This window comes from Eriocheir sinensis, unplaced genomic scaffold (assembly GCF_024679095.1).
Source record: "Eriocheir sinensis breed Jianghai 21 unplaced genomic scaffold, ASM2467909v1 Scaffold1316, whole genome shotgun sequence".
In the NCBI taxonomy this organism is placed as follows: domain Eukaryota; kingdom Metazoa; phylum Arthropoda; class Malacostraca; order Decapoda; family Varunidae; genus Eriocheir; species Eriocheir sinensis.
In genome coordinates this window covers 37,501-63,153 of record NW_026110647.1, presented here as the reverse complement: position 1 = coordinate 63,153, position 25,653 = coordinate 37,501, and the positions used below count along the sequence as shown (strand labels likewise).

General features: G+C 43.5%; 3 long non-coding RNA genes across 3 annotated transcripts in view; 2 read left to right on the top strand and 1 right to left on the bottom strand.

Moving 5' to 3' along the window:
• The first annotated feature begins 4,223 nt into the window (after positions 1-4,223).
• LOC126989820 (uncharacterized) lies at positions 4,224-11,214 on the top strand. The gene is made up of 5 exons (XR_007743736.1): positions 4,224-4,341; positions 4,860-5,031; positions 5,420-5,501; positions 9,958-10,049; positions 10,450-11,214. It is a non-coding gene; the product is annotated as an uncharacterized LOC126989820 (long non-coding RNA).
• A 218-nt stretch (positions 11,215-11,432) lies between these two features.
• On the top strand, positions 11,433-20,223 carry LOC126989819 (uncharacterized). The gene is made up of 2 exons (XR_007743735.1): positions 11,433-12,631; positions 20,024-20,223. It is a non-coding gene; the product is annotated as an uncharacterized LOC126989819 (long non-coding RNA).
• LOC126989818 (uncharacterized) overlaps positions 19,930-25,653 on the bottom strand; it is a 41,061-nt gene continuing 35,337 nt past the window's right edge. The window contains exon 4 of the long non-coding RNA XR_007743734.1: positions 19,930-20,115. This is a non-coding gene — a long non-coding RNA (uncharacterized LOC126989818). The remainder of the gene's footprint in view (positions 20,116-25,653) is intronic.

Genomic DNA, 25,653 nt, shown 5'->3' with positions numbered 1-25,653 from the left:
AAAGTGTATCAAAAGTACACCTGATGAAACACGATGCAAAATGCGAGGAAGACCCAGGCCTGAAAGTTTCAAGACTTGTCCAGAAAAACAAAGAGAAGAAAAACTGAAGAGCTCACAAACACAACTCCCCAGAGGCGTATTTTCAACATCCAGAGTTCTCAGAATGAATGGACAGCCACAGTTAGCAGAAGTCGTTAGCCCAAGTTAACTTTGAAAGCCCATCAACTTCATCATATAACACTGGTCTCCTTTTCTCCAAGTGAAGCATTGTCATTGATCTTGGACCGTGGTCTTTCAAAGAGAAGCTGCCAAAATCTGAGAAACAGTGCACTGGAAAAGAAATAAACAATCTTTCCTCCTACAACAATGTTCGATTGGCCAAAGAAGACTGCTTACCTTCTCCTCCCAAAGAATGGCTAGTTACTGACGGTTCTGCTGAAGTTACCTTGCAGACCTTTTGGACCATACAACAAGGAGAATATTTGAGTGAGTTGGAATCCAATCACGAGATTAATGAATATAGGTTAATTTGCAAGATGGGACTTGATGGCACAACTGGCCTGAGCATTTACAAGCAGATACGGAGTGATAACCAAGAACGAAATGTTGTGTCTGAATCCTGTTTCTTTGTCACTTGTTTGGTGCCTCTACAACCTAGTAGAGAAACAGAAGCTGATGAGAAAGTCCTTGTATGGAAGAATAATAAACCTTCATCACCATTTGTTGTAGACCTACACGATTCAAGTTTGTCAAGGAAACCTCAAGTTTTAGTTGAGGAAGAGAAATACCCTAAGAGAAGCAATATGTCAACTTAGACCAACACAAATAAATAATGGCACAAGTGTCATTCATGAGGTGAACTTGACAATGATTGATGGAAAAGTGGCATCCTCTTTATCACTCGCCAACTCAGTGCAATGTTGTCCTCTGTGCGGGGCATCTCCAAAGCAAATGAATGACATAGAAAATGTCTCAGAGCAGTCTATGTCCAAGGATGGAATGACATGGATTATCAACTTTACATGCCTGGATAAGAACTATGGAATGCTTACATCTATCCTACAAGTTACCTGTAAAGAAATGGCAAGGAAGAACACAAGAAGAAAAGGAAGCAGTTCAAAAGCAGAAATCTAAAATACAGAAAGCCTTTCGTTGTCAAACAGGATTAGTTGTCGACATGCCAAAACAATCTGGCCCTGGTACATCAAATGATGGAAATACTGCAAGAAGATTTTTCCAACTTGTTGAAATATCAAGTGGAATCCTCGGACTCAAAGTCGAATTACTGAAGAACTTGCACATTATCTTGTGTACTCTATCATCTGGACTCGATATCAGCATTCATTCATTCATTCATTCATTTCATAGACGCCTGCTCCTAGGAGCTCCCACCAGGGGATGGCCACGCCAGAAGAGCTTCCATCTTTCTCTATCCAGACACTCCCTCCTTGCCTGCTCAAAGTTTCTCAAAGATCTTTCCCCCCTCTCCCCAACGTACTCTTGCACCCTATCCCTCCATTTCACTGGAGGTCGTCCTCTAGCATTCCCTCCCTCTATCTCACTCCCTTACACCCTTCTGGTCATCTTACTCCTCCATTCGCTCCATGTGGCCAAACCACTTTAAGGTCTGTCCTTCATTCTTCCACCACTCCACTCTTCTTCCCTTCACCCCTGTGACACATTCCAAAACGCTCGTACACACCTTCAATACTCATTCCATCCATTCTACTCACACCACAAGCACTTCTCAAATAGCTCATTTCCACTGCCTGCACTCTAGACCTCTGACTTTCATTCCAGGCCCACGTTTCACTTGCATATGTGAGGGCTGGTACTATTATTGTATTTCTCAAATCCCTCTTTACCTCCATGCTCACACTTCTGCCATTCATGATTCGTCCCAAAGACCCTACCACCCTTCTTCCTTGAAATGCCGTTTCTCTTATCTCTCCCTCCATACCACCATGCTTACACATAACTGATCCAAGGTACTTAAACTCATTGACCTCCTCCATTTCTTCACCATTCAAAAAAAAATTTCATTCTTTTTCACATTCAATTCCCATTCTATATGGGCATACAAAATCTACAACCTCACTTCTACTTCACTCACAAACCATCACTTTACTTTTGTTGACATTTACTTTCAGTTTTCTCCTATTACAGACACTATCAAAAACACTGACTAAATTTTGTAGGTCACTTTCATTTTCTGCAATGAGCACCATGTCATCAGCAAACAGTATTGAATTTAGTACACACTTCCTTCCCTCATCGAACAGTCTTACTCCAACGTCTCCAACTTTGCCCTTAATTACTCTAATAACACCATCCATATAAATATTGAATAACCTGGTGACATGACGCACCTTGTCTTAAGCCCACTTTTATCTCAAAATGTTCACTTGTTTCTCCAGTAATTTTGACACATGCAGATGCATCATCATAGAAAGACTTTATTGCACTAAGCATTTTCCTCCCACCATAAATCTTTAAAACATCCCACAATGCAATCCAATCGACTCTGTCATAAGCTTTTCCAAATCCATGAAGGCAGCGTATAGTTTCTTTCCTTTTGCTATTATTTTTTCTACTACCATCCTGAAGGCAAATATCTGATCCACACATCCCCTTCCCATCCTGAAGCCTCCTTGTTCTTCACTGATTTTCTCTTCTGTAAGTCTTTGCACCATATCCATCACACATTCATCACCCTCTTTAGCATTCATATCTCCCATCATAATAAGTTTCCTTTCTTTCTCAAAATTCTTCAAACATGCATTCACTTCCTCCCAAAAAGCTTCCCTTTCTCTCAGTCCTTTTTTACATTTCACATTTACTGGTGCATAAATACACACCCATGCATTCTTTTCTAAACCCACTTTTCCTTTCAGCCACACAATTCCTGATCCCTTCCAACCATAATCAGTCACACATTCCACACTCTTTCAGACATCACAATAGCACATCCTTCCTTACTCCTGCCTCTATACTTCTCATCTATCCCCGTCCATACAACCCCCCCAGGCACACCCTCCCACGTACCCTCTCTACCATCACTCACACCAGTTCCTCGAATATGTGTTTCACTCACTCCCAACACATCCACTCTACCATTTACAAAATTTTCAATCATCACTCTCCTCTTTTCCTCACCACCTAAACCATTCACATTTATAGACACCAGTCTCATACATTCCTTTCTCTTCTGCCGCCCTCTAGCCATCGCTCCTGCCTCTAAAAACTCGATAAAAGTATTATGCCACCAATCAATCAACATTGCAGCATTCAAATCCTTCTGCGTCAATACTGCTGAAATATATGTAGAAGAGTACAACTGGTATTACATGCCTCAAAGCTTGCATAGGATCCTTATTCATGGAGCTTCAGTAATAGAACAGTTTAACCTACCAGTTGGACTTTATTCCGAAGAAGCACAAGAAGCAAAGAATAAAGAATTCAAAAAGTTCAGAGAGTCATTTTGCCGTAAGGTATCTCGTAAAAAAACAAATGAGGACTTAATGCGAAGGCTATTTTGCTCATCAGATCCCCTAATAACCTCAATGAGAAATAAAATGTGGAGCATACACAAGAAAGGTCTACCAGCTGAAACACCAAATCAAGCTCCTTGTTACAGATCCTGAGACATCATCTGGAGAGCATGACTATGCATGCACTATGACTGATTAGCAGCCTTCCTGTATTTAATATACCCGTAGTTAATTTTATCTACAGCTTCATGAAAAGTTACTTTATTTGATTTAGAAACCAACCTATTTAGAGGAAGTATTTATATTATGTCTTACATCTTTTATTATATAATATGCAAAATGTGGTGAAACAATTATATACCTTGAGTTCCCATTAATTCACGTTAATTACGTTTAATGGATTGAAAAGCTTACTAGATTTATATGTTCAGAATCAGTTACTGATACTTACTTTATGATAATTTTTTCATTTATTATCAGTGAAAAAGCATATTTGGACAAAATAAACATTTTCTGCAGTGGAAATATTTTTGTCCCATAATCACCCATTCTGGCCCACTGTGCATTGGCATGAAGATATCAACCAATCACCAATCAGTGGGGCCTTACGCCAGGGGGGGCAAGGCTCATTAGTTAATCTCTCAGGTATTTCTTAGCTCTTTTTTTTACTGTCTTTTCCTTTGTTTGTGTTTTCTTTCCTTGATTGCTTTCCTTTCATTTCAGATCTTTTTGGTGGTTGGGCTGTGAGTCTCCCAGCCTTGCCGATGGAAGACTTTCCTCCCTGGCCTTCCTCCTCCTTCAGGTCTTCCAGCTGGTCTCCTCCCATGTACCTCCACAACTCCTCTGGAAGGTATGTGTGTTCTGGTCCATCATCATCATGGGGGCTTCGTGGTGCAGTGGTTAGCACACTCGGCTCACAACCGGGTTCGATTCCTGGGCGGAGTGGAAAAATTTGGGCGCCTTTTCCAATACCCTACGTCCCTGTCAACCCAACAATGAATGGTTACCAGGTATTAATCGTGGGTTGTGTCCCGTCTCCTGGGGTCTGTTCCCTTCTATAATTCCTTCCCCTCCTGTCTCTCCGGCATATGACCACAGATGTTGCGCCCACTAAACCAAACTTTCCAACTTTCCATTATCATCATTGTTAAGCATTGGGAATTCTTGGAAGTAGCTGTTCAAACCTCTTGGATATTTAGTTTTTCCACCTTTTTTTATAATTGTAGTTGTGTTAGTTTCCAAGTTTTTACAGCATCAAGGCCAACTCCTTCCTCACCACATACTCTTAGCCTTCCCTATAACCTTTACCCTTAGGTAGTCACTTTAGATCCAGGTTATTTTTTTCATCCGTTACTTCTCACTCAACAGGTGGAGAGGGAGGAGTGCGGACACTAACGCTGCCTGTTCTGTGTGGGCCCCAAACACCTAGATGCCAAGGAAAAGAACATGAAGGTGACGGCAATGAGAGAGGAGGAGGCAGAGGACGAGGGAATGATTTAAATGCTGCGGAAGAGAGCTGTCTGGGAACTGGCTTGAAGAGGTTGTCCTCCCTCACCTCCAGTCCTTCTCTCCTTCATGTATTATAAAGAGCAGAGCAATTCTTGTCTAAACCCTGTGATAGAATAAATCTTTGAAGGTTAGGACAGACAAGGGAGGTTATGTTCTAAGCTAATATTTCCTTTGTCCTGTTTCCCTGTTAGTTTTGAGGGTCAGGGTGGCTGGGTGGAGCACTGGCCTCCCCCTCCTTGCCCTCATGCTAAACCTTTACTACACTCATCTGTTCCTATAGATACTGCACACACACACACACACACACACACACTCTCTCTCTCTCTCATAAAATAAGAACATTAAAATTCTTGCAGGAATTTATTATTCTCCAAAAGAATCTGTGTTTATACAGTTCTAATTCCTAAATGAATTTGCAGAGATAAGAAGAAGAAGAGGAAGAGGAGGAAGAAGAAGAACAAGAGGAGGAGAAGGATGAAGAGGGAACACAGGAAACAATTGGTGAGTGTTGTTAACTTCATCAGTAATTCCTTGTTCATCTTCCTCTGGCAGTAATTTTCATCCTAGAGTTTTTTCTTTTGTGTTAAATTCTTGGTCTTCTTTTTTTCCATTCCCAGCTGAGTCTCCTTGATGTTAGTTCCCAGCACACACCTCGTAGCAGTTTGGTGGTTTGCACAATTCCTAAAAATATTTTCACAACAGATATCAACAGTTTCATTGAGAGGAATATTTGTAAATAGGGATTTTACATCAAATGATGCCATGATACAATTTTGTAAGTAAACTTGCAGTTTTTTGCTCCAATGAAAGTGTCTTTACAGCTTCCACGCACAGATGACTTGACTTCTGCACCAGAGTCCACGCACAGAGATATGCCGCGCACCATGCCATCATTAGGATGCAAGAGGCATTAACTTAGAGGCAGTGACTTGCTACATCTTTTTCTCCATGCACTGGTGTGAGGGAAGGAGGGTCTCCCTCCCTCCAGGGGCTTGAGTTTGCATGGTCTTGAACAACTCAGCCTGAACTTTAGCCACATCCTGGTGTTTCCGCCCATTTTTTCTGGATTACGTAACAGCTGGAAGACATCCAGGAGGCAGCAGTCTCTGATCTTTACATTGCTGGACACAAAAATAAGGAAACTTTCAAGCTAAAAGGACTGAACAGTGAGAAACTTGACCCACTGATTTAAGGCCGGCAGAGAGTGGACACTCAACAACCAGGGGAAAAAAAAACTACAGAAGCAGGAACGTGTTAGGACGATAGATGGCTTGATGTCACTCCTCACCTTAGAACCAGGAAACTGAGAGAACAAACCCACACTCTCCCTGGTGATGTGTCGCTCCGTACAGGCCAAGAAACTGCAACGCGACCTTGGCTGCAGGTGTTATGGCGTGCAGAAGAAGCCACTGATAAGTGACCTCCAAAGGAAGAGGAGGCTTCATTATGCCCAGCCATGTAAAGATCAGATTGTTTTGCCTCCTCTATGTTTTCCATCCCTTATGTAATCCAGCAACAGTGGAGGGAAACACAAGGAGGATATGGGGGAAATTTCAGGATGAATTGTTCAAGGCAATACACACTGTCAATCCCCACAAGAGGGAGGGAGGGGGAACCTCTTTCCCTCACACCGGTGCAGATGTAAGTCACTGCCAGACACACACTCTTGCCTTGTAATGATGGTATGGGAGTTAAATATGAAGTTGCACGGCATATCTCCATGTGCGGGCTCTGGCGCAGAAGTCATCCGTGCAAGCTGTACAGGAATAGACATGAATAGAGGAGTGTAAGTATCTGTGGGTGAATGTACAACAGCCATGTCCACTACGCGTCCTTACACTAGGGGCTGTATTAATGATAATAATAAGTTGTGGGGATGTTGTCTGTCCTTGGTATGGTACACACAAAACTGTTCATAACTCTTGTCCAAAAGTTTTTTGAATGCTGATATGATGCGTTATTTATTTTTTCTTTTTTTCTTTCTATACATATTTTCTTAGCCACCTCACAGTGGGGACACAGACTATATGGAGGCCGTCAAGCGTGTACCTCCCTCCGAGAAGGGACCACAGACCCTTGCCGGGTGATGGCTCATGGAGGGGAGGGATGGATGCCGATAGACTACTCTGTCCCCTGACGTCAGCCTAGCTGACCAAGTCAGTCTCTCGACGAGGACTGGCGAATCTCTTTGTACAGGTCAAAGACGTGAGCGTGGGTTCACTTTGTTCGCTGCAAGACAAGAGTGCTCAAAGTGGAAAACAATGGGAATAGAGTCCCAGTTAGGGCTGCCACCTTGAGCTTAAAAATATAAGGAATGCAACATCCCATTGTCCAATACAGAACGAATCCATATTTTAAGGAACAGGTGGCAACCCTAAAAGTTATCTGGCCTGCCATGACTGACAGATGCTGCTGGTGAAGGCAGGAGGAAGGGGGAGGGACGTTATGACGCGTATTTTGCACATATTTCAGGGCAGCCCTTGACAAACATAATTTTATGTACTGGTTTTGTGGTTTGCTGAAAAATGCACTCACTACAGTTTTAAAATACTGAACTTTATCTGCTTGACCATACAGACCAACAAATACATAACAAATGGCATACCTAGAGTTAGGTTTAGTTAGTTTTAATTTATTGGGCACGCAGTGTGGGCAGCGGAAATACCTAACGCAGGACGGGACATGGCAGTGGTGGTCCACTATGCGTGTTTCAGTGCTGAGAGAAATACCTCCTGGCAGAAATAAGTTGCTCTGCTGTTCAATAAGCATGCATGCTGGGGAATACACAGCAGGGAAAACATTCATTTGCCTGGTTTTGTTGTAGTTTGTCCACTTGTGATGTTGGTGAGCACTATGTGAAATGTAGAAACAGTAAGCAAGTTGAGCCTCTGCACGATATTTTGTGGCGGCGGCGGCGGCAGGTGCACAACAGGCATTGAAATGTCAACCATTTAGTGATGGCTGGCTGCGGGTGACCCAGGATTTTTTTTGGGGGGGTGAGTGTGAATTAGGAATGTTTGTTTGTTTGTTTGTGGTGAGTGGTGGCTGAGGTGGTGGTGGTGGTGGTGGTGACGTTATTTAGTTCTGGTGCGCCATCTCTTCTCTGGAGGCTTTGGTGTAGTGTTGCGGGTACTTCCCTCATGAACACTGGTGCCACGCCTCCCAGGCCATGGCCTGTTAAGCATTACAAGGAACAGTACTTCCCTCATGAACACTGGTGCCACGCCTCCCAGGCCATGGCCTCTTAAGCATTACAAAGAACAGTAAACTTGTTATGCATAAGATATTTATGCACCAATAAGGAAAACATGGCACACATAATTTACAGTGTTCCTAAAAAGATGTTGCCAGGTGTTATTGGCTTTCACTGTAGTTCTTGGGTGGAAGGTATTTTCACATTTATTTTTTTAGAATGTACTGTGAAGGAATACAAGTAAAAATGAGCAAATTTCTTAATAAGAAAAAAAATTAAGCCAGTGGTGAGCGGCAGCACTTGACAGTGACCCAGCCTGACCCGGCAGAGCTTCGGATGCCAGTTCTCAAAAAAGCTGCCACATACCTTTGACATTTATTTTAGTTTTGAGGGGAGCAAGTACTTTCACAACTATAAATAGAATATAATGTGAAGGAATAACAGTAAAAATAAGCCAGTCACTTGATCGTGAGTGTCTTCCCGGCCTGATCCCGTCACATGTGCAGCGTGCCACTTTGCATCCCTGGCCCAGACACCACGGCAGCTCAGCCTCTGTATTATAGTAGGATACATCCGGTGAAACAAAGCAACACACACACACACACACACACACACACACACACACACACACACACACACACACACACACACACACACACACACACAGAGAGAGGCAGTATTGCAGGCTTAGGAAACGTGGCACAAGTGTTCACTCCACCAAAGGCGCCAGCTAAAAGATGTCACCATAATACCTATTCTACCGACACAATAAATTCAGAATTAGTAGTGGGGGAAAACTTGCTGCTAAATTAGTCTTTTTAATGGGGAGGAACTAATTACAAGCTTTTGGTTATTACTGCAACCTGTTTCCAGTGTCTAATTAAACACTAAATCAGTAATATAAATGTCTGGATATTGCCCTGAGTCTCAACAACTTGTTCGGGATAAAGGCTCGTAGTATAAGACATTTCCCCGCCCAAGAACACATACTTGACAAGGCTTTCCTAGGAGTTGTGGGCATTTCCAGGGGTAGTTTTGTGACCCTGGTGGTAGTGTGACCCTTCTTCTGTACCATGAACCTGAAGAAACACAGATTTGAAAAGGCTTTCCTAGGAGTTGTGGGCATTTCCAGGGGTAGTTTTATAACCCTGGTGGTAGTGTGACCCTTCTTCTGTATCATGAACCTGAAGAAACACAGATTTGAAAAGGCTTTCCTAGGAGTTGTGGGCATTTCCAGGGGTAGTTTTATAACCCTGGTGGTAGTGTGACCCTTCTTCTGTATCATGAACCTGAAGAAACACAGATTTGAAAAGGCTTTCCTAGGGGTTGTGGGCATTTCCAGGGGTAGTTTTGTTGCCCTGGTGGTAGTGTGACCCTTCTTCTGTATCATGAACCTGAAGAAACACAGATTTGAAAAGGCTTTCCTAGGAGTTGTGGGCATTTCCAGGGGTAGTTTTGTGACCCTGGTGGGAGTGTGACCCTTCTTCTGTATCATGAACCTGAAGAAACACAGATTTGAAAAGGCTTTCCTAGGAGTTGTGGGCATTTCCAGGGGTAGTTTTATAATCCTGGTGGTAGTGTGACCCTTCCATGAATCTAAAGAAACACTCATTGGAACCCGACTGACCCACTCTTTGACCTTTAGAAATAGCTGATGTGATTAGCCGAAGTGTCTTATAATGCCAACCAGTTTCCTTCCTTTCTCTTTTTCTACTGTCCTTTCCTTTGGTTTTCTTTCTTTCCCTAATATTTTTTATTTTTCAGGTCCCTGCTTTCCCCTGACGGTGGTGGTCTCCTTGCTCCCGGGTGGTTGTCTTCACATTTTTCTGCCTCCGCCTCCACAGGGCTTCCCAAAGGTATTTGTTCTGGCTTATCAGTATTCCTAAGGGTCTTAATTGTAGGAGGAAATAGCTATTGAAACCACTGCTCTTGTCATACACTTGATGTTTTAACCCCTCCACTGCGATTGTCAGGGATTTTGCCGTCACTGATAGCCTGATAACCTATACTCCCAGGTTTTTCTCTGGCTCTGTGGTGGATAGTGGAGTGTTTCCCATGTGGTATTGGTGTGCTGGACATCCACTCCCAAGGTGCAGAACTCTACATTTTTCTTCATTGAATTGTAGCCGACACTTTTTGCTCCATTCCTGTAGCTTGGTGAAGTCTTCTTGGAGGAAATCCACAGTCAAAGGGTTAATGGGCTCTTGCAAAACTAATGTGACCATGAAGACCATCATAGTTTATTTATCTCCGCAGGCTCCCCAAACACCACGACAGGCCAGCTGAGAAACAGAGCCCGGAGACACCCTCTTCCGCGGGGACCCTTCCTCATGGCACCCTGACCTCCCTCCAAGAGACTCCCTCCCCACCCAACAACCCATCCCTCCCTCCTCCCCTCAGTGCCAGGCACATTCTCCCCTCCCAAATTCTCCCGTCCCATCCCAACAACCAATCCATATTCTTCACTTGGTGGGCAATGCTTGGCTGCTTGCCTTCTGAGACCTTCCTCATGTACTTGGCAATATAGCCGTAGTGTTAAGGGAGAAAATTTTGATTAAACAGTGCGTGAGCTCAAAAGGTGAAACTAGCCAGCAAGGGATGATCCCTGTGGTGTGTCAAGAGACACGAAGAGGTGTACTACTGGCAAAAGTGTAGTAAGCATGACTTACCTGGCTTCCTCTGTGTTCGTACAGGCCTCCCAACATGGAGCTTGATCTCTGTAGGAAGCCTCATGGTGACCACGACACACACAAAGGACCTCAAATCATCTGTAGGGTTCTTAATTATATCTCCTTATGGGTCTGGCAAGGACCCTCAGTGTACACAAAGGTTAACTGATAAGGTGTGTACAACTATGCACAGCTTTATTACAACAAAAGAACAGAAAACTCCACCACACACACGCAAACTGACAAAACGCGTCTCCGTGCGCCTACAGAACCTACTCTGACCTGGCTACACTAACAATACACGGTATACTTAGCTTGGTGCGGAGGAAGGATGAGATGACGTGCAGCTGGCCCTCTTGCTGAGGCTCTTCAAATCCATACATTATTATATATATATATATATATATATATATATATATATATATATATATATATATATATATATATATCTATATCTATCTATATATATATATATATATATATATATATATATATATATATATATATATATATATATATATATATATATATATATGTATATATATATATATATATATCAATTACCTTGAATCTCTTCCAAGTGGCTGGGTCCATTTGTTTCCCCTCATGAAACACGAGTTCAGAGTCACTCTTGATGGCTGCTGTTTCATGAGCCATGTTTCAGCAGCCATATTCTTCACTTGGTGGGCAGTGCTTGGCCACTTGCCTTCTGCGACCTTCCTCGTGTACGTACTTGGCAATGAAGCCATAGTTCTTCATGATACACATCTCCCTGTGTGTGAGACCACCGGAGGGCTTGTTTTTTTTTCCTCCCGACTCTATCTCTCAGAGTTGATCTTGGTTTGCAGCTGCACAGCTGTTCAGCCTTTACTTGAAAGGCTCTTGCTTTTTATTTTGGTTTTTGAAGTCAGCCCTCTCACTGTTGTATAAGAATTCATTCTCCTTATACCAGTCGGCAAGATCTTTCTCTTCTTCAGCTCCAAGTGTGAGAGCTGCGGCTGAACTTCTTTGTTTCCTGTGAACCTGCTCCTTGAGTCTTGTTGCTGTATGTTCTCCTCCCTTCAAACGAGTCCTGAAGGGGAAGAAATCCGCTTTGGGATTTTTTTTTCTACAGCAAAGGAAACGGCTCAAGGGCAAAAAAAGGAGATAGTAATGAAAGAAAGCCCGCAACTCACTGCCCCTATAGAAAAGCATTCAGAGGGGTGGCCAAAAGAGAGGTCAATTTCGGGAGGAGAGGTGTCCCGATAACCTCCTCTTGAAAGAGTTCAAGTCATAAGCAGGAGGAAACACAGATGAAGGAAGATTGTTCCAGAGATTACCAGTGTGAGGGATGAAAGAGTGACGATGCTGGTTAACTCGTGCGTAAGGGGTTTGGACAGTAAAGGGATGAGCTTGAGTAGAAAGTCGAGTGTGGTGAGGGCGTGGGAGGGGGGAGAGGGATGCAGTTAGCAAGTTCAGAAGAGCGGTCAGCCACATATTCCCCCCCCAGAGTCTCCCGTCCCATCCCAACAACCCATCCCTCCCTCCTCCTCTCAGTGCCAGCCACATTCTCCCCTCCCAGAGTCTCCCGTCCCATCCCAACAACCCATCCCTCCCTCCTCCCCTCAGTGCCAGCCACATTCTCCCCTCCCAGAGTCTCCCGTCCCATCCCAACAACCCATCCCTCCCTCCTTTCCTCTGCAGTCCACCTCCAGTCAGCCTGATCAGCCCTGGGGAGCCTGACTGCTCCATCATCTTCAGTCACCCAGGATGTGAAGAACAAACTACAGGTGAGACCAAAAGTTGAGCCTCGGCTAAAATTATCCTGAAATGACATCCCCTAATCTTTGACAACACTCAGCTGTCACCTTCTTCAACACTAAACATCCTTAACTGGAAACTTCACATCTCTTTCACTAAATCAGCTTCCTCGAGGATGGGTGTTCTGTATCGTCTCCGCCAGTTCCACTCCCTTACACAGTTGCTATCCATATACAGGGGCCTTGTCTGCCCTCATATGGAGTATGGATCTTATGTGTGGGGAGGCTCCACTCACACAGCTCTCTTGGACAGAGTGGAGTCTAAGGCTCTTCGTCTCATCTACTCCCCTCTCACTGATAGTCTTCTACCTCTTAAATTCCGTCATCATGTTGCTTCTCTATCTTCTATCAATATTTTCATGCTGACTGCTCTTCTGAACCTGCTAACTGCATTCCTCCCCCCATCCTGTGGCCCCACTCCACTCGACTTTCTACTTTAGCTCATCCCTTTACTGTCCAAATCCCTTATGCAAGAGTTAACCAGCATCTTCACTCTTTCATCCCTCACACTGGTAAACACTGGAACAATCTTCCTTCATCTGTATTTCCTCCTGCCTATGACTTGAACTCTTTCAAGAGGAGGGTATCAGGACACCTCTTCTCTCAAAATTGACCTATCTTGGCCACTTCTCTGAATGCTTTTCTATAGGAGCAGTGAGTTGCAGGCTTTCTTTCATTATTGTTTCCTTCTTTTGCCCTTGAGCTCACACACACACACACACACACACACACACACACACACACACACACACACACACACACACACACACACACACACACACACACACACACACACACACACACACACACACACACACACACACACACACACACACACACACACACACACACACACACACACACACACACACACACACACACACACACACTGTTCATTACTTTGACTGTCTTCTGCTTTCTGTACACACCACTTCCCATGTTAAAATATTTTAAAGAGAAAAAGATATGTAAGTGTTGTGGGGTGATCAAAAATATGGAAAGCTTGTGCCCTAGAGCAGGGGTCAGCAACCTCCAACCCACGGGCCAGAGACGGAACTCATGGTCCGTCACCCTGCTTGATATGTCTATAACAATCTGGCCCGCAACTTTGTGTAATGAGGAGCAGAAGGCAAGGTACCGCACCTCTTCTTCCGTGAACTTGTACTCCCTTCTCTCAAATACATTAAGCATGTAAAATGCATCGTTGCCATGTTTGGCAATGTTGTGAAAAACTCTTTTCAAAAATGAAATATACAAAGTCCCACATACACTCCCAGCTGAGTGACCACCTCATCAGTCAATCCAGACATTGAGTCACTTCTCCGTGGCACCAACCATCCCACTAATATGATAAAACTGTTGTCTGCACTCACTGATGTGCATGGTTTTAAATAAATTTCTTGTAATCTAGCCACTGTGTGCCTGATAATTATCTATAAAGTTTTTGTACAGTCACTTTTGGGTTCTCCTTGGCACTCCAGTGCACCTAGCTGTTGTCTCTGCCCCTGCCTGGCACTGTGAAGCTTGCCGACCCCTGCCCTAGAGGATTGTGTGTGTGTGTGTGTGTGTGTGTGTGTGTGTGTGTGTGTGTGTGAGAGAGAGAGTTTTCAGGAGTAGACTAACCATAGTTTTTGTATATAGTGAGATAATCTACTCAACCAAGATGGTTCATAATGGAAGACTAATGCAATAGAGTGTCACTGACTGCTATATGTAAGTGCCAAGTGATATAGGGTATTAACATAGCTGTGACGTTTAGTGTAACATGGTGTGAAGGGTGTGGCTGGATGGTATGTGGGCTCTGGTGTGGCTGGGTGCACTATGTGGTTTGATGTTCTTGGCTGTGATGGGGGATGTGGTGTGATGTGTGGTGTGCTAGGATCTATTATGAGGTGTGGTGTGATGTTGCTGGTGTGGCTTATCATGATCTGATATGGGGTGTGGTGTGGCTTGACTGGGTGGTGTAGATATGGGGTGTGGTGTGGCTGGGTGTGATGCAGTGTGGTGTGGTTTATCATGGTCTGATATGGGGTGTGGTGTGGCTTGACTGGGTGGTGTAGATATGGGGTGTGGTGTGGCTGGGTGTGATTTATCACGGTCTGATATGGGGTGTGGTGTGGCTTGACTGGGTGGTGTAGATATGGGGTGTGGTGTGACTGGGTGTGATTTATTACGGTCTGATATGGGGTGTGGTGTGGCTTGACTGGGTGGTGTAGATATGGGGTGTGGTGTGGCTTGACTGGGTGGTGTAGATATGGGGTGTGGTGTGGCTTGACTGGGTGGTGTAGATATGGGGTGTGGTGTGGCTTGACTGGGTGGTGTAGATATGGGGTGTGGTGTGGCTGGGTGTGATGCAGTGTATTGTGGTTTATCACGGTCTGATATGGGGTGTGGTGTGGCTGGGTGTGATTTATCACGGTCTGATATGGGGTGTGGTGTGGCTTGACTGGGTGGTGTAGATATGGGGTGTGGTGTGGCTGGGTGTGATATGCAGTGTGGTGTGGCTTGACTGGGTGGTGTAGATAGGGGTGTAGTGTGACCGGGCGTGATATGCAGTGTGGTGTGGTTTATCACGGTCTGATATGGGGTGTGGTGTGGCTTGGCTGGGTGGTGTAGATATGGGGTGTGGTGTGGCTGGGTGTGGCAGGTCTGATATGGGGTGTGGTGTGGCTTGGCTGGGTGGTGTAGATATGGGGTGTGGTGTGGCTGGGTGTGGCAGGTCTGATATGGGGTGTGGTGTGGCTTGGCTGGGTGGTGTAGGTTTGGGGTGTGGTGTGGCTGGGTGTGATATGCAGTGTGGTGTGTTTTATCACGGTCTGATATGGGGTGTGGTGTGGCTTGGCTGGGTGGTGTAGATATGGGGTGTGGTGTGGCTGGGTGTGGCAGGTCTGATGTGGGGTGTGGTGTTTAGCATGGCTGGATCTGATGGGTGGTGTGGTGTGGCTAAGGCATTAACCCGGTGGTAGCTGCGGGGATCATGGTTCTTAAAGGCCGCTCCCTCTAAGCGAGAATAATGAGAAAAAATCATCACTCACACAAACCATTTCATAATATGTATCAATGCATTTGTGATCAGTTTACGCATCATCTATTTAGGGGGATTTATATCATGGCAAAAATTTGGCCCATCGCTGGTACGCGGTAAAGCCACAAATTTGTCCCGTTGCTGCTACCGGGTTAATAGATAGCAAAGGCACAGCTGCTGGCCATGTAGCTGTGCCCCGGTATGGCGTTAAGCCTCATCCACCTGATTTGGTTTGTCCGGGCTTTGTTTACAATGTTATTTATATTTTTATTAACGTAAGTGATGACGTATGTATGTATGTATGTATATAACTAGAATGTCAACAATCCCTCCGCTTATTCTTTTGACCTGTTCCACTTTGCATCGCTTTTTAGGTCCTCCTAGTTAATTCTTCAAAATTAGTTACTCAGTCATAGTTAAAATTAGGCTTCTGCCATGTGCAGATCAGGATGGGACAAACCAAATCAGGGGCGAGACTCAACGCCACACTGGGACCACCAGGTAGACATGGCCACCTCAAACAGGCAGGCAGGGTGAAGCTCCCTTAGATACACTCACCAAAACCTTCTCCAACACTGTAAGCATCCCAGCCATTCTGAGATACACAGACCAACAATTGTGAGACACTTCTCCCTGTGTAGAACGTGTTAGCCCTGTGTACTCATACTCAATGAAGGAGTGAGGTGCCAATGACTCAGGATCACATGTGCACTGATGAGCCTTGACGCTTGATCTAGATAATGCATTGCTCATATTCTGTGCTGGAAATATATCGTTGACGTAAGCGTACTATAATAATTGGTTGGGGTGATAATTCTTCACCACAAGGGTGGTTGTTCATATGCAAGATGCCATTCTGGTGCTAACTAACTCAGCTCTGAGTCACTGACATTAGGTTGTCAATGCATTACATAAATTATTGACAATTATTATGAGACTGTGGTGTGGATACAATTATTATGTAAGCCACTCCACTCAGGACATTGATCGCTATTCTTGGACTCTACTGACTCTCACATCAGTTATTCTCAAATGCCAAAAAAAAGGCAAAATGTGTTCTCAGGAGTATTTCTTGAGTTAATGGTACAGAGTCTTGTCAGACTCCCACCAGGGTCAAGATACCACCCATGGAAAAGCCCACAACTCCTACTAAAGCCATGACAAATGTGTGTGCTTGGAGACCATTGTCAGGCAGTTTAAATGCTGTGGCTGACCTCATTCCTATTCAGTTGAGGGAATGATAGTGCCAGGTGGTAGTTTAGAAGCATAATTGCCAGTAAAAGTATACAGATTTATATGCCATTATTAATATGTTAACCACATACTGCATCATTATGGTTACATATGTACAATATATGAGGATGGGAAGTATTTATTTGGTAATGAGGGTATGCACCCCTATGGTAATTACACTGTTAAGTCTGCTTTGAGGCCTGTCACTAGTGGAGCCTGTGGCCACATATCTGCAGACCCATTCATCGTGCTACGTTAGAGATGGACACACCAATTGGCTGTGCTATTTGGCGATAACTGAGGCCTTCACCATTAAAGATAATGATGACTTTGCACCGGTCTTGTGGGGTCTGCATTGCTACTAACTTCATCATGAATTAGGCTGGTATACTCTTTTGCTTCTCACATCAGCTATTTCTAAAGGTCAAAGAGGGAATCAGTCAGGTTCCAGTGAGTGTTCTTTAGGTTCATGCTACTGAAGAAGGGTCAAACTAGCACCAGGGTCGTAAAACTACCCCTGGAAATGTTCAAAACTCCCACGAAAGCCTTAGCAAATCTGTGTTTTTAGGTTCATGATACAGAGGAAGGATCAGACTACCACCAGGGTCACAACTACCCCTGAAATAAACAAAATCCCCATGAAAGCCTTGCCAAATGTGTGTTTTTAGCTCATGGTACAGAATAAGGATCAAACAACTATAGTATAACCATTTCAAATAGTCCTTTTGGGCGTTTGATTCAGATTCCCTTCCTCTCCTGTCTTATCTATAGGTAACATATGAGAGGGAAAAATAGGTGTTGGGACTGTGTGGCAGAGCAGAGGGAGGAAAGGACCCAAGGAAGTCAATGCAAAATGTACTATTTGAAATTGTTTGACTGTAGGCCCTTCCAGGCAGACGTCGCAACCCACGGTGGCATTAGGGACTGATATGTATGGGACTGTGCAATGTGGTTCACTGAGGGTTTTCGTGACTCCCTACTATCACACTGACACTTTTCCCTCCCCGTAAACCTGAGTTTGCCTCGTTGTGTTATCTTGGAATGGTGTGGTGTCGCTGGCAGACACAGACACCATGGAAAAGCTCTTGCCAGGGAGAAGCAAGGCGCACAGGTTTATCCATGGCCTTAAAAGATCTCCCTTGTAACCACCTTATTGTATAGCAGGTTGGACCAATCCTAAAGGACTCAGACGGCAGTGAACACAGAAAACTCCAAACGTGTGATGTAAGTGTTTTGCCTAAACGAACAACACCGAGGATACTGAGACTATCGCTGCTCACACCAAAAAGGTTTAGGCCAAAGGCTCGGAGGCTCCACGTTCATTTCAGTCTGGGGATAAGTGGAAATTTTTTGGTCACGAGCAGTTTACTCAAAAAACATGCATTTGACACGGCTTTCATAAGATTTCTAGTTACTTTCAGGGGTAGTTTTATGACCTTGGTGGTAGTTTGACCCTTCTTCTGTACCATGAACCTAAGTAACACACATTTGACATGGTTTTTGTAGGATTTTAGGGCATTTCCAGGGCTAATTTGATGACCCTGGTGATAGTGTGACCCTTCTTCTGAACCGTGAACCTCAGAAACACACATTTGACATGGTTTTCGTAGGAGTTTAGGGCATTTCCAGGGCTAACTTAATGACCCTGGTGGTAATGTGACCGTTTTTCTCTACCATGAACTTACAATAACACTCAGTAGAACTTCACTCATCTTCTCGGCCTTTGGAAACAGTTGATGAGATAGGCGGAAACATGTATGAATACTGACCTAGGCTTGTATTGAGTTACGGTAGCCCCCTGTTAGTCAGTTAGCTAGTTAATTAGTTCATCCATTAGTTAACTAGTTTATTGAGTCATTAGTTAGTAAGCAGTCATAGCATGTAGTTAATCAATTAGTTCATTTATTAGTTCATTCATTAGTTAATTAGTTTATTGAGTCATTAGTTAGTTAGTAAGCAGTCATCACACGTAGTTAATCAATTAGCTCATTCATTAGTTAGTTATATATAGGTGTGTGTGAAGGCAGTGCCGTGATTAATAATTATATAGGCCTGCACGTCCCAGCAGAGGTCAGAATAATCCACATAACAATAATCTTTCTGTATTATGTTCTCATCACTAATTTCCTTGTAATTTCATTGATTTTTTTCCTCTCGTTAACAAGGGTCTTTATACTGTACCTTATGGGGTCGGCCGGGCTGTGGTGACTCTTCCCTCCTGCTGTTCATCCTTCCTCCCTTCTACTGCCATTTCTGCCCCTTCCTCTCCCTCGTATCTTATTTTTTCCTCCTCCCTGATAGATATTCCTTCTCTTGTCTTCCTCTATATCTTTGTCTCTTCCCTTTTACTTCTCTTCATTTCATATTCTCCTCCTCCTCACTTTCTCTCCTCTCTATACATATAATCGTTCCATGTTATGACCATCAATGCATTCCTCCTCAGTGTGTCCTGATAAGAGGGATTAAATGACCAATTATTCAGTAAATTATGGGTTAAGTTTCCCTCCCAGAACACATTTCAAGACTTCCAAACCTTGCTTATAATATATACAAGGTCCCTTATGCCCCTCTCGGCTGGACTCTGGGTAATATTGGCTTTGGTCTCAGATTATGACGTCTTTTGTTAGATTTCTCCTTCGTTTTTGTATACAATATACATGGATGTTTTCAATTCAGTTTCATTAATTATTCTGTCCTCATTATTTCTACATCTGTTCCTCTTGGCTTTTGTGCTCACTTAGACCATCCCTTCATCTTGGCTTTTGAATTGTCTGCTAATGTTGCCCTGTCTTTATATTAATTGTTTTATATGCTTAATATATTTTCTGTTACATAGCTTGAATATTCCAGAAATTCATCTAAAATATGCCTCTTTTGGCCAGAAATAAGCAAAAAATAGTAGGAAATTTTAACCTTAAATTTGTCCCTAAGTCAATTATACTTCAAAGCCTCTCCGGAGAAAGACTGCAAACTGTTCGGGTGTTTTATAATTTAAAAAAAAAAATAAAAATCTTAGGGTCTATGTTTATTGAGAGCAAAGTCAAAACAGAGTACATTTCCTCCAAGACAAGGCCGATTCATCTTGACGTTCTCTCCCCCTCCAGAGCATGTGGTGTGTGCTGGGATGCCTTGCAGGAGATCACGCTGGGATACGAAGCCGCCCCTCAAGAGATGGAGTCCATTCAGCTGTTCAATTCTGCCGAGGGAAAAGAATCATTCAACTCTGAAGACTGCCATGGATTCTTATGTATTAGCTAGCGAGATGTGAACTTTCTATCTCGTGAAAATAAAGTTCAGGGACGTATCTTGTGTTTTATTTTACAAATAACCATTGTGCTAAATCTCCGGACGCCAGAAGAAGTATAATGGACTTAGTACAAAGCCAATTTTCATATATTTTTTGTCTAAAACTGAATTTTTTGTTATTTTGATCATTTTAAAATTTAAGCAAGGAGAAACTAATTTAAACCACAAAAAACAACATATTATAATATAAGTATAACAAACTAATACAAGGAAAGAAACATTAGAAATATAAGCTTATGAGAGAGGAAGATGAACAACTTTTTAAGAGGAGAGAATGACGAGAGATTGCATACATAGTTCAAAATAGTTAAGCAACGGAACACAAGAACATTAAACAAAACCTAAATCAGACGTCTATAAAAATAAGAGAACTTGAAGGATTGCAGATACGTAACGAGGTCAAAAAAGTTCAAGAAAAAGCCGTAGAAATGAAGGGAAGTCATTACCTTACAAGACAAAGCCATAACACAACAGACAGACATCTAGAAAAAGACAACTCAAAATCAGAGAAAATCACAAACGAGAAGAAAGGTTACGAGAGAGAGAGGGAGAGAGAGAGAAGGAACAACAGACCCTACAAATGTGTTGCTCCCTGCTCATGTGAGACAAGCCATATGCGCAAGAAACTGATTCCCCTGTTTCTGCGCTTTTCCCAGGCATTAGAATGAACTTAAATCCACCATAACGACTCAACATCTTTGAATTTTAGTCTGATGAGGCCTGAATAGTTGGTCTATGCCAGGCAAGTGATATCTCAAGATGAACCCTCATGGTGCTTACCTCACTTCAGCAGGGAGGGAGCCACACAATTATATCAACAAGGGAGTCATAAAGGAACAAGGTACAGAGATGAATATATGAGAGATTACTGTGAGATATATATACACCTTAGACAAGAGAAATATGGTCAGCACGAGAGGGTGGAAAGACGAGGGCTTGCACATATGAGAAAATAAAAGAACAATTATGTTGAAGAAAATTTAAGATTACTATGAGATATATACACCTTAGACAGTAAGATGAACAGACAACATTACAAGCAGGAAAAACAAGAGCGCTTGCAGACATAATAAGGAGGATAAAATAAAAGAATATGTATACAGAGATTAATATTTGAGGCATCCGGCAGAGAAGTGTCATAAGAAACATAGACCCTTGTGTATAGTGTACGGAGTCACTTTTCCCTTGCACTTTACATCTTAACAGAGCTATTATGTTCTAGTTTGCATTGGGAAAGGCAGACAAAACCTCCACAAAAGAACAAGGAATGAATGCAAGGAAAAGCACCCTTATATGGGGTGTACGGAGGCTGGAAGTCCTGTAAACTGTCCTGGGAATGTTAACAAACTAATTTACGTAACAATAGGTCACTGTGCCTTACAGTTTCTCTTCCGGAAGCCTCGTATATATATTAAAAGCTGTGGAGAAATGAAATCAGAGAAATAACTGGGATAATATATACAGAGAAAAAGGATTTACACAAGAGGGATTTACGTACGAGAGGAAGAAAGACAGGTAGAGGGAGGTAAAATGGAGGAGACGAGAGGTGGAGAGAGAATGTGTGGAGGGAGGAAGGCTATGAGAGAAGGAAAAATTAAGGATTTACATACAAAAGGAACAAAGGTAGGTAGAGAGAGGTAATATGGAGGAGACGATGAGGTGGAGAGATGGACATCTGGGAGGAGGAAAAATTAAAATGAGAGATAAATGCAGACACTGAGATAGAAGAGAAAGATGAGGAGGAGGAGGAGGAAGGAGAAGAATCTACAATCATCAAGAGAGGAGAGACCTGGAGGAAGATGAGAGGAGGAGGAAAAAGGAACGTCATAGAGGAGTCTACCAGTGTCAAGTGCTGGTTCATGGTACGTATTTGAGCTTTCCTTCCTAAGAGAAGTCTTAAATGAATGGATAAGAACAGATAGAAAGGCACGGTACAACTGATATTTGGTCAGTGTTCTCGGACGGTTCCGCCTCACATTAACTACTTTCAAAGGCCGTAAAGGAGATTAATCTATTCTAATGAGCGTTTTCCTAGGGTTTGTGGTACATTAGAAGGGTCACACTACCACCAGTCATAAAACTACCCCTGGAATGCCCACAACTAAGAAAGCCTTGCTAAATATGTGTGCTTTGGCGACAAAATGTTTAAAAATATGGCCCTCGGACACTTTGCTCCCTCACGTCAACTACTTGCAAAGGCCGAAACGAAGATCAGTCAGGTTCTAATGAGTGTTTTTTCGGTTCATGGTACAGTGCAAGGGTTAAACTACCACCAGGGCCCTGTTAAATTAATGTCTTTGGGGCGGCTTTTTAAAGATTTTTTCTTTATTTTTTATTTTTTTGACATCTCAGCCTATAGCGCCAGTAGGCTTTCTTCAGGGTAGGCGCCTAGCTGGTGGTTGGCCCAAGCCTGTCATGGCGCAGGTAACTTTTTTTTTATAGTGGCGTCAGTTATGCTTGGCTCATGCTGCCCCCCGGAACTCATTCTTGATTCACTTGGACGGTTTCTTCTAGAGTCAGGGTTGATGGGTTGTCTTCAGGACATGTGGGTAGTCTTAGGCCACTCAGCGGTGACTGAAAAATCCCAGGTAACAGCGTGGGGATTCAAATCAACGTTGTCCATGGCGTGGTGAATGCTGGCCCAGCACACTAATCACTCAGCCACCGTCTACCCTATGGCCCTCAAACAGTTCGGCCTCTCATTACAACTACTTTCAAAGACCAAAAAGAAGTTTAATCAGGTTCTAATGGCTGTTTCTTTTAGATTCAGGATACATGGGAAAGGTTAAACTACCACCAGTCATTAAACTACCCCTGGAAATGTCCAAAAACTCCTACGAAAGCCCTGTTAAAGGTGTGTGCCAGGGGACTCCCTAAAGGGTGGGTGAATGGTATTTTCTGGCTGCCAGGTGAAGGGCGAGTGATGTGTTGTTGCAGTCTGCCTAATCCTACATAATTCTGCAGTCTGCGTGGGAATTTAAGGGTCAGCGTGACTCCCAGGCTGCCACACAACTCCTTCGTGACACTCTCAGTGATGCTGTGACTGTAACAATGGCAGGAGGAGAGGTTTTTGTACCTTCCTCATCTGATTCTGCACCCGAGTGTCCACGGCCAGTGACCTCGACTCCTCATAAGCCTCGTCCTCCTCCCAAAACAGCTTTCAGTGTGGGCACAATTGAGAGAGGGCTGAAAGTGATTTTTTGAAGCCTTGAAAGTGGTGATTTCATGGTACATCCCCGCCCTTTAGGGGTTAGGCCAGTATTTTTAAACATATTAGAACCAAAGTATGCCTATTTAAAAAGCCTCTTGTAGTAGGAGTTGCCTGGGAATTGAGCCCGGGCTCTCTTGGTTGTGAGCCGAGTGTGCTATCCACTGCACCACGAAGCCCCCGACTGTATTGTAACCCTGGTGATTGAGCTGGAAAACCACCCACGGGAACCCAGCTAACCTTCTCTGTGGCCTTGGGAAATGGTCGTAATGGGAGCCTGATACATAAGAATCTGGACCTTGATCCAAAAATAAATACGCACGCAGCTGGGTTTTTTTATATTTTTTATAGCAGTAATGCTAAAGTCTTAACATCAGTTTTAGCAAGGCAAGTTCATGTAAGGAGACTACATCCAGAGGTAACAAAGGCCTTGAAAAATAGTTGTAATGGGAGCCAGACATGTATAAGAACATAGACCTTAACCAGAAAATCAAGCCAGGCAGTTGTTTTATCATAGAGCAGCAACGTGTTGACAGCAGTGTTAGGAAGGCAGAGACTAGATTTAGTGGTAACAAAGGCACATGTAACCAAAGCATGCTCAGAAAGGCGCCAAGGAGCAAGGAGGCACCACTGGGAAGGTGAACTGAGACTATGCTATACATCTATACAACTGCCCTGACTGGTTCAGGCTGCATTGAGATTGACATGACAGTTGGTACGGAATGGATGATATTTAATTAGTATGTACGGTAGAGGCCAATATTATTAAATAAATCGGGTTTTCAAGGATGGTTCTCCAGTTCAAGGTGCAGAAGCCATGCAAAATTATCACTGGGATCACAAAACAGTCTAAGAAGCTGAGCACCTTCTATGAGCGGCCAAATACGTCCATATATTAGGTAGCACATATTTCCCTCAGCACCAGGAGGAGATTGGTTCCCTGCATGGTACAGAGGAAAATGAAGCAGTACTGTGGGTGTGAAGGTTTTAAACCCACTGTATACATCACATCCAGGGCTAGTTTTAGAACCCCGGTGGTAGTGTGACCCCTTCAATGTACCCTGAACATGAAGAAACCCACATCTGACAAGGCTTTGGTAGAGGTTTTGGGCATTTTCAAAGATAGTTTTAAGACCCTGGTGGTAGTGTGACCCTTCCTCTGTACCCTGAACCTGAAATATAATTAAAAAGGCTTTCACAGGGCATTTTCAGGGGTAGTTTTATGCTTTACAATTGTTATCCTCAAGATTCAGCTCATGAGTGGACTTGTGCAAACCCTTCTGTTAGATTTTTGGGTCAGTAACCTTTCTTTCTTTCCCTTTCTCTTAGTTGTTTCCTTTTCTCCTTTGTCTCACAGTTTGTTTGCTGGTGATTCCCTTCTCCTGTCCCCCCAATACAGGGCATCTAGTGAACATGCAGCCGTCAACACCACCATCTCCGGAGTCTCCTGATCTGATTGGGTATATTTTAGCACCTCCTGCACTGTGCTTGCCTGACAATGAGGCCAACAAGGAAGGAATGGAGAAGGAGAAAGCTGCTGCTGGGAGGGATTTTAGTGGTTCATGGTACAGAGGAAGGGTCACACTACCGCCAGGGTCATAAAACTACCCATGCACAGGCCCACAACTCTTACAGAAAGTCTTGGCAAATGTATGTTCATGGTCCAGAGCAACAGTTACACTACCACTAAGGTCACTAAACTACCCCAGGAAATGCCTGAAACTCCTATGTGAGCCTTGTTAAATGTGTTTCTTGGGTTCATGGTACTGAAGAAGGGTCACAATACCACCACGGTCACTAAACTACCCCAGGAAATGCCTGAAACTCCTATGTGAGCCTTGTTAAATGTGTTTCTTGGGTTCATGGTACAGAAGAAGGGTCACAATACCACCAGGGTCATCAAATTACCCCTGGAAATGCCTGAAAATCCTGTGTGAACCTTTTTTTAATGTGTTTCTTAGGTTCATGGTACAGAAGAAGGCTGACACTACCACAAGGGTTGTCCAACTACCCTTGGAAATGGCAGAAACTACTATGAAAACCTTGTCCAATGTGTGTTTCTTAGATTCATGGTACAGAACAACAGTTAAACTATCACCAGAGTCACTCAACTACCCCTGGAAAGACTTGGAAAGACACAAAACTCCTAAATCTTTGTATAATGTGTGTGTTTGGGTGGTGGTTTAATAATAATATTGACGTATCAGAATGTACAGCAGA